Source organism: Sciurus carolinensis, chromosome 15 (assembly GCF_902686445.1).
Source record: "Sciurus carolinensis chromosome 15, mSciCar1.2, whole genome shotgun sequence".
In the NCBI taxonomy this organism is placed as follows: Eukaryota; Metazoa; Chordata; class Mammalia; order Rodentia; family Sciuridae; genus Sciurus; species Sciurus carolinensis.
This window is the reverse complement of record NC_062227.1, coordinates 13118776-13128957: the sequence shown is the minus strand read 5'-3', so window position 1 is coordinate 13128957 and position 10182 is coordinate 13118776. Positions and strand designations below refer to the sequence as shown.

The 10182-nt window shown below is 45.1% G+C and overlaps 1 pseudogene; it reads right to left on the bottom strand.

Moving 5' to 3' along the window:
• Positions 1-5539: 5539 nt before the first annotated feature.
• Positions 5540-7647, bottom strand: LOC124965770 (zinc finger and BTB domain-containing protein 9-like; annotated as a pseudogene).
• Positions 7648-10182: the final 2535 nt, after the last annotated feature.

Genomic DNA, 10182 nt, shown 5'->3' with positions numbered 1-10182 from the left:
TTTTAAAAACACTTTAATTCTTTTTCTTTTATATCCACAAGCTGCTTGGATTCAGATCTGAATGGCAGATTACTCTAATAAATGAGTAAAGTCTCCTTAGGTCACAAAGGGGCCACGACAGCCACATCTATGTTCAGCGCAGTGGGCACACACCTTCACTTGGTTCTCTGAAGCCCAGCTTCCATCGCCGCTGCAATGCTTCCATCTGTTCTCAGCGCGTTATGGTGCATGAGTTATTGTCAAAACCTTCTGAGCACTTAATACACCAGAGCATTTACAAATAATAGCGATTCACGAAAGACAAAGGATAAAAAATGTTTTTGTGCGTTGGATGCTTTTAAAGTGCTCTGTCTGTACAAATGCTTTAAATCCTCAGTACAGTTCCATCACGCATGTACCATGATCACCTCCACTGCACAGATGGGAAAACTGGCCCAGAGATGTCAAGGACTTGCTGAAGATGGCAGAGCTGAGGGGCTCAGCAGGAATTCAGTACCTGAGGCTTGATTTCAGAGCCAAGGCTCCTTCTTCTGCCTCTCTCCTGCCTCTCAATGTCGGAATCAGCAAATCTTGTGAGGTTCAGGGCATCAAGGCAGTCTTGGAAAGGGACTCTCTTTAGACCTGTAAGAGAGCTTAAAAATATCCCAGTCCAAACATGCTTTCCTGGACTACATCCAGCTGGTTATGGAGTAATTGCATATGCAGACCCAGGATTAACTCTGAAAGGCCTTCCTTTTGTTTAAAAAAAAAAAAAATACCTCTACCTTCATTACTGAACAGTGGATGCAGACAGAGGCCTGTCTCTCTGATTTCCCCATTCCTATCTAGGAGGAATTGTCCTGCAGGAAGAAGAGGTTTGGGGCATAGATGACCAGGGTGGCTGTTACCCTTGCTCCCTGCGCCAGCCCACCCCCAATCCTCCTTCCATAGTGGCACCATTGCCATTTCCTCCAGAAGTCCCAGTCCCCTCCTCGGCTAAGGTCTATCCAAGGGTCAGTTCTCTCGTCCTTTTTGAGTCTCATACTGAATGTGTGTGGCTTCTGTATCTATGCATGTTCCTAAATTAGTACGCTTTTATTCCCTTTTAATATGAATCTCATCAGTTCATTTCATAGGTCACACAAGTACAAATAAGCACATTGAAACCTTTTACTCTGTATATTTAAAATGTACTAATAAAGAAATATAAATAAACTTCAGAAGAAAGAGAGTAAATTTCAAGTATCCCTACACCTAGATCTATCTACAGTGGTTCCAGAATCTTCTCCCTAAATGTAAATGAAACAGAGGCTGTTGGTGACTCACCCATGTGTCCCCTGGGCTGTGATCCCCACCCAGTTCCAACTTTCTCTTGGCTTAAGGACATTCTCCTAAATCTCAGAAGGCATGTCCTTATCTAGGTTAGTCTCAGTGCTGTAGAATTAATCCCCCCAGGGACCCCTCTACCAGGCATTGCTAAGCTGGTCTATGAATGCACAGCTTCCTCACCCCAGGAGGGATTATGTGTGGTTCTGCATCCTTCTGGGGTTGAGCTTCAGTGGCCTATAGCAGGGCCCCTTCCCTTCCTGGTCTCAGGTCCTTCTTCCTACTGAGGTGTCCTATACCTTCTAGATAAAGTCTCCTCACTTGGTTCTCCTGTTTTGGTCTGCTTTTGGGGGAAGAAGGATGCAAGTGTCCCCACTGAGCAGTGACTGAGAACTTTCTGAAGATACTCACCGATTTCTTGGAAAGACTAAATTCACACTCTGGAATGAGGGCTGATTTCAGTTAAACGAAGCCACTGCAGTGGGGGCTCTCCCAGAACAAAGAAAGGGCAACGTGTCACACTTAATGTGCATGCCAACTCTGCTGTCAATCTGTTGTGACTGTCATAACTCAGTTACGCATGATGCAGTTGCAACTTCGTTGCAATTTGACAGCCTAAGAACATCCAATCAAAATGTGTATTACTTTGTGCATCTGGGACTTGGCCTACAAATGTAATTCTGCTAAAAAAGAAATAAACACTGCTTCCTGTTGAACACCCGGTGCCCTGTCTCTTGGTGCGTGAATCCCTCAGTGATGCCAACAAAAACAAGCTGAGGAAGGTAAGCATGGCCTTCCACTCCTCCTGCTGAAGGGTACCTCCCCCTCTTCATAGTGTTAGGGGTGTGGGGTGTGGACCACGGCAGTAGGGACCCTCTTGCTCGTGACCTAAGTGCTTTGTGATCATGCATCTGGCTTGTGGCTCCCCTTCCAGTCCCTGCTTCTGGGTCCTGGAGGCACCTTCATTTATGCCTGTGGTCGGGCAATAACTGTTTGCTGCTGTGAGTGACCCTTCTCTGTCACTCTGCAATGGTTCCATTTTCTCTCCTTTGTGGCTCATGTTCCTGTACCAGGACCAGTTTCTTCTTGGAACCAAACTGAACAACAATGCTTTTCTTGATATATGTACGTATCATGTATGTACATATAATATTAGCATAATTGGACTATAAGTACTATATATAATAATTGGACATATTTTGCACAGCACAGATTTTTTTATTTACAGTAATAGTTAATTCACAAATTCTGGGTCCTGGTCTTCTAATTGTATCAGTTGGTTGTTTATCATATGCCAGGCATTATTCTAAGTGTTTTGTTGATATAAATGAATTTGATCATCAGAATGACTCTAGGAAACACTCGCTACTGTTTTTTTTTTTTTTTTTTTTTTTTGCTTTAAGATTAAAGAAACTAAGGGGAAAGGGTTTCTTACTTCCAGGTGCAGTGTGTGAATGGTGTTATCTTGTTCCCTGGCACATTTGGAACACTTCACCACCCTACCTTGGGCTTCATGGTTCCAAATGACAGGGACATAACCAAGGGCAAAGCAGGTTCCTGAGTTCCTCTTTTCTTATTCACACTTGACTCCTTTTCAGTAGCATGCACCTGCCCATGTAAATATTGACTTCTTTCTCCAGTAAAACATCTGTGCCTCCTATTTTTTAAAAAAATCAAGTCAAATGGTGAAACTCTGTGGAGCTCAGGCCTGGGACTGCTTCCCCCAGCCATTGCTATAGTGTAAGGCCTGGTGGAGACACAGTGAGACGTGCTGAAGAGCCGTGATCTGCCCTTGACTGTGGTCTGCGGGGCTTATACCCTTGCTCTTCCAGAAGGCATGCAGGCCTGCACAGAGACACCTGCAGAATGTCTGGCTCAACGCGGTTGATCAAGTGCGTGTGCCTAACTTTCCACCCCCAAGTTCCCCACTAAGAAGGATGTGGAGAAGGGGAAAGGACATCCTGACAGGGAGACCTGGAAGGCCATCGTCAGCTTGAACCAAGCTGTTTCAATTTCTGGAAGATGCAAAATAGAATAAAGAAAATTTTTGAATAGAAGGGACTCTAAAGGAGTCTTTGGATGTTTTACTCCAGCAAAACACAAGTCCAAACAAACAAGAAAAGAGGAGGGGGCAGGTGCCTACGGTAACACACAAAAGAGAATTTTTAAGATTTTGCCAAGTGGTTATTTCCATAGCTCTGAATATGCTTTTCCTTTAGACCTCAAGCATTGACTCCACGTTTGTAAATGTTGGTCTCTGTAGCATGTTTCTTTTCAAACCAAATACTTTTATTCATTGGTCTTTTCCTTGAAAGAACAGATTTGTGCCCTTTTTGTTTATTTGTTAAATATTCTTTTGACAGCAAAATACTAAGAGTATCACAGAAAGTAAGGACAAATATATGGAACACATATTTTAATTTAAAATTAACCTACATACAGAAAAGTAGACTAATGACCCAAACCCTCCTTCAGAACAACCAGGAACCAATATTTTATATCTGATACATGACAATACAACACGTGCATTGAGGAGCAGTGTTATTCTGTTTATTGAATATTATTAAATAATTTTCCTGTTTTTAAGTAAAAATTAAGTTTAAATAATTAAGAAAATATTTTTCTTCTTGCACCTCAATTGATTAGCCTAATGTAATCTATGAGATCCTGGTCTCAAAAAAAAGGTAAAAACTATTTATCCCTCATATATGCATGTTTATTCATTTAGGAATTATCTGTGTTCTTATTTATATTTTACATGTACACAAAACATAAAACAAAATGAAGATAAAATAACTTAAAATAGAAGTTAACATTTTATTCCTTCAAGTTAATAAGTTGGTTTGAACACAGCAGCTTATATAGCCCTTCTTTGGGATCCAATTCTGTTGAACTGAAACATTCTTGAGGAAACAATGGGCATTTTTGAATGAGTATACTGACCCATTCTTTACCTCTTTATGAAAATGTGACTGCACATTTATGTATTTATTTACGGGGAATTGAACCCAGGGGCACCAAACCACTGAGTCACATCCCCAGCTGCTTTTATTTTTTGAGACAAGTTCTCATTAAGTTGCTTAAGGCCTCACAAAGTTGCTGAGGCTGGCTTTTTTTTTTTTTTTTTTTTTCAGATTTCAGGGCAAAGTTTATTAGAAGAAATGAAGTAACTGTTAAATCTCCCTCCACCCCGTTCCTATATTTACGCCTCCACCTCTCAACAGAGGGCGGCCTCAGATGTGGGTGGAATGAAAAGAAGGTGGTGTGCTCCCCTTGCACCATTCTCTTTAGCCACCATTCTCTTCATTGTGTGCAGTCATGGCCCTGAGTCCCTCTGACCATGGCGATTTGTTCAGAGTGGTGCTATTCTGAAAGCATTTTAGGTCAGTTGCCATCTCCTGAGTTCACAGCTACATTTGTCACCTGTGATCAATATACAAATTATCGGTGGTCAAAGATAAACAAGAGGCTCAGGGGGCTGGGGATTGGTCCTCTATTCAGGAGTGTTCTAGAAATGACACCTGGAATGCTCAACTTGTTGAAGTGCTCACCTACATTAACAGAAGACGTTGGGGAGGTGTCCACTGGTGAGAAAGCAAGGTACAAGCTAAGGGGATTCTGGAAGGGGACAGTAAAAAAGTCCACAGGGGCTGGGGTGTCGCTCAGTGGTAGAGCACTGCTCTAGCGTGTGGAAGGACTGAGGTTTCACCCCAGCACTGCAGGGAGGAGGTGGCGGGGAGTACATAAAAAGAACTCTGCTCACATCATCCCAGTAATGACAAGGGAAAGGAAAGCTTAGAGCTCCGTCTCTGAATTACCAGCATTCCAAATCAAACATATCCCTTGGTGGAGACCATTGCCTTTACCTCCTCATGGAAACTAAAGGAAACATTTATCATTATTTCATTTTGCTCTAACTTGTCTCTCACTAATATTCTTCTAATCTAAAATTTGGTTTCCTCAACAGTATCAACACTACCAAAAAAAGTCCATGATGGGCAAGTGATCAAGTGACCTAGAGAACACTTTACTATAGAGTGATTAATAAAAATCTGGGGTGAGAAATCTGAGCTTCTGCATCTGCCAGGTTGAGGTCTATACTCAATAATAAGGAGTCCATAATATATCTAATCTCTTGGCAGGATTACAAGATCCAGGACTAGGGAAGGGAGGGTAAGTATGCCTCAGCAGCAGTGGCTATCTTGTTCTACAATTTAGTGCCTGGCCTCAGCAGTCACTTGTAATTCCAGTGGGCAGCAGCCCAGCCCTGACCTTTGCACAAGTCTCGGTGGCGAAGGAAACAGGTGTGGACACGGACCCGTGGCCACAATGGGGACAGGCATGCAGAACCCCAGCCTGGGTATTCACGTGCTGGGTCAGATGGTGCTTCAACTTGAAGCGCTTGTTGCAGGTGCCACAGCCAAAAGGCGGCAGGCTGAAGCTCAGCATGATGTGCCTGTCCTGCTTTGGATTTACTGCAAACCGCTTTCCACACAAGCAACCAAAGCATTTTCCATCTGCACGGGGTGCTCCCCTAGCTTCACAGGTCCAGGTACAGTCCCCACTGATCCCCCAGGTCCTCCACTCCTGACAGGACTTCATTTCCATGAAGATCCACTGGCTTCCAGGATGCACTCCCTCCCCCAGATGTTGCCCCTGCTCCTGAGGGCAGTAAGAACCTCAGCTCCCCATTCCCTTCAGTGTCTCCTCCAGGAAACACTTTGGTCTCCTCTTTCGTTCCTCCAGACTGAGTCCCACTTCCTGATATCTCCTCCTTAGGCTCAAAGGGTTCCTGCTTGATACAGAAGATTTTGGCGGGTAGTGTAGTAGGTGGGGCAGGAGGTTCAAGTGATGCCCTCTCACTCTCTGGAAGCCTGGGGGCAGTAGACGATATGGGTACTGGGTGGGATCCAGGAGCACGGGGGAACCCCCTGACACTCTCTGTGGTTGAGAAGTCTGAGAGAGTGTAGCTACTGATCCCTGGTCGTCTTCGTCCTCCTCGTCCCCCTCCCCTTCCCCTCCCCCTCCTCTCCCCTCCCCTTCCCCTCCCCCTCCCCCTCCTCCTCCTCCTTCACCTGAATTTGTAACACCTCTCCAAGTTCAGTCTCCTCCCCTCCCACTGGGCTCTCAGTAGAAGCAGAGGACTGCACTGGGGTCTGGAAAGGCGAAGAGTGAATGTTCCCGCCTCCCGGAGAGGACGTGGTGGAAAGAAGTGCGTGGTAGGAGGCTGCTCCGCGAGCTGAAATCCCACCACCTGAACTTTCTAGTTGTCTAAGAATCTCTGAGCACTGATCTACTACTTGCCACATCTGAAGGCCACTGGCTACAAGGAGATGGGCAGGGAGGGCGTCCAGAAGCAGGCGAAGGCTCCCTGGATAAATGAGCTGAAGCAGCCCCTCAAAGGCATCAGCTTCAGTGACACTTGGCAGGTGAGACGCGGTGCATCCCCCAGAAGCAGCTTGACGTGGAAGTAAGAAGCAGCGGTCGACACTGCTTTGTGCGCCCTGAGTTCCGGGTCCTGCACCAGGAGGGACACATCACAGAACTTTTCCCCTAGCCTGTGGTTGTTCAGGGATTCCAGCAAGGATGAGCTATGCTGAGGAAAGTCCATCTGGACTGTTTGTGGGCTGGGCTGCAGATCAGGGAGGTGGGTGCAGGAGGTAAAGATGTGGAGGTATCCGTGGACTCCTCGGGAAAACCCCAGAGGGTCAGGAAGAGATGAGAATTGGGGGGTAGACTCTTCAAGTGGTCGAAGTTTTTCAGCTACCTCGTTGTTCCAGGCCGGAAGCCACCGCCTCACCTTTGGACGCTGCCCTCCCTTGTCCCACCTACACACTTCCCTCTCCCCCGTCCCACCTACACACTTCCCTCTCCCCCACCTCCCACCAGCGTGCTTGAGGTTGGCTTTGAACTTGCGATCCTCCTCTTGCCTCAGCCTCCTGAGTTATGGGATTACAGGCATGCACCACTGCACCCGGCTCACATTTTTAATGACAATGTTTTAATTCACTAGTTTTTTTCTTTTGCCTCTAATTACCTTGTCCTTGCCTCCTTTCAATTATCAATGTGAGTTATTCCAGTTTCTCCAGTAGAATTCTCCATCCAGTTTTGAGGAACTTCACAAGACTCCATGTCAGACTTCTGACCTCCAGAACTCAAAGATAACAACATTTCTGTTGTTTTAAACCTCCAAGTTTGCAATATTTGTTATAGCAGCAGCAAGAAACTAATATATACCATAATGGTATCCTATCTATAAGTTTACTGCTGTTGTACGTAGGGCAGTTCATGTGTATTTTTTCATTAAATTACCTGGACCACACTGTCAATTGTGTAAAACATGATTTTCCTTTTTTATAGCTGGAAAAAACTGAAAGTCAAGCTTTTAATACTTTGATGAATGTTGGACAAGGCATGATAGGTGTGGGCTCTATCCCCAACCCTGGTGCTTCATATTCCCCCATGGCTTTCCCATGGCATGGGTGGAAGCTACCCACAGGGCTTTCCAGCTCAAAGAAGAGATAGTCGAAGTTTGGAGAAAAGACAAGAAGGTCAAAATATCCAAGCTTTCCAAGGAAAGGGTATTATTTTTCAGGTCTTTGTGATCACATTGTGCCTTGCCGATGACCCCAGTTCAGGAATCCTTTTGTACTTTCCTTGTAAAAACAACATGTGTTTGTGGAATACTGAGCACATGGGACACCCCAGCTTCTTCACATGGACCTAAACTGATGATGGGGTACATACTGATACCGCCCTTTAACAGTGACGAGTTCTGCTCCTTCTAATGTTGAAGATTGAACACTAGAGAAGCACGCCAAGGCAAGCATATTAAGCAGGTTTTATTTAAAGGTAATAATACAGATTTCTCCCGGCAGGAAGAAGGGGGCCATGGCTGATGTTCTAAAAGTCCCAAGAAGTGAGCGCACCCTACATCTTTTATAGGTTAAAGTCTCTTTTGTTCTCCAGTTCTCTCCTCCCTTATCTCTCCTTCCTGCCTACTTGACTAGGCTTGGTTTTGCATTAAGTGAGAAGCCATGGGCAGGGGGAGGGCCAAGATGATTCAGGCAGGCAAGGGCCCAGGGGGCATTAATTAGCAGCCCCTTGTTTGCAGTCCTTGATAAAGGCAGGTAATTTTGGTAATCAATGGGCTCCGGAGATCCTTGACATTCCATTCTTCCAGGGGCAGTCTCCAACTTCCAGAGGCAGATGGCTTCATGGCTTCATTTCCTTGAATTGACCCGATCCCCTATTTCTACACTAACTACCTGTCCTTAATTCTGGCTTCAATATGACCCTCCCTCCCACCATTTACTCACTGACCAGAAAAGTGCTGGCTAGGAGGTCTCCTGTTCCTGTACATGACTAGTTTCAGGGTGAGGGGGTGAGGAAAGCTAGGCCTTTTCCTAAGGAATTAGTCCAGTCCCTGCCCCCATTGTGTGCGAATTTCTCCCAGCATCTTTAGGCTCCCTTCAGTCTGGCCAACAAGACCATGATAGAGCAAGCTTTGAGGTACCATCCTTTGTAGCCTGGCTGGACAGAGACTTTGCTGGGTTGGGGTCCCTGCCCTGATGGGGATTCTGCAAACTAAAAGGAAGGTGAAAGTTGGTTACTGGCTTCTTCCCTACTTTCTGCATTCATCTTCTCTTTCTTTTCCTCTTTATTTTTTTCTTCCTTTGCTCTTTAACCAGGGACTTAGAGAAGATGCTTTGCTAAAAGCACTGGCTCTTCACTTGGACCTGCAGAGTAAACCCAGAGTAAAGCTTGACATCTCTGCCTTTATTTTGTACATGTCTCCTTCATTACCTTAAACTCTGTGATCTGCTCAGTTCTACCCATAGATATGTTAATCATTTAAGGACTTTTCATATAAAAACAGGTAATGTAAGGATCATTAGCTCGAAATTTACCTAACCCATTTCATCCCCCTTCAAGACTGAGGCATGATTTGCAGGGACATTCAACTGTCAGCTTTTATTGCATCCTGTTTCAGAGCCCTGGATTGGTGCTCGGAAGTCTCTAGTCATTGTCCTTCATATTCCCAGAATAGTGGAGTCTCGTAGGCACCTCACTCCACAATGAGGCAGTACCCCTAAGCTCAAGGGAACTGAATCACCCCCTTTCAGGATCACAGGTATGAGAGATAGACATCCTGATCAGCAAGTGGGGATTTCTCCCTCAAGTGACAAGGACTTCTTCAGAGTCACCTCTCAGAGTCACAACTGAGATGATGATTATAATATAATATAAAGCTGCTCCCCTGCCCTTTATGATGCAGTCATTTCCCCACCTCCCAACTTACAACCTAGCTTGTCAGTCTGTGAACATCCTAGTTCGCTATTTGTTCATCAGTCAGCTTGCAAGTATCTTTCTCTGTTATTGGTCCGTTGTTATTAGCCTGAGAAATTCCACTGCTTAAGAATGGCTCCCCTGCCATTCTCTCTCTCTCTCCTCCTGGCTTTCACTCTCTCTCTTGTGCACATTTTCTCTCTTACCCTGCAGGGAGACACTCTGCCTGTTTGCTTAATAAACTCTCTCATGTGAGTTCCCGCATCCAGAGTGGTTTCTGGGTTCTTACAATGATTTAACTGGACACAGTTCACCCAAGTCTGTTTAATTTGAATGCCTCTTGCCCCCTGCCCTAATTCTTCCTATATTTAAACCTCAACTTCATGTTTTTACCTTTGGATGTCCAGTTAAAGTCCAGGTCCTTGGTGTAATGAACAAAGAATTGAGCAAGACACACAGAAGTAACAGATAAAAGTACAGATTTACTGAAGGTGAAGATAGCACTCCATTAGGTAGAGTGGAGTGGGTGGGGAACAAGAGAGAAAGAGGGAGAGAGAGAGAGAGAGAGAGAGGCTCAAGGCCTCAATG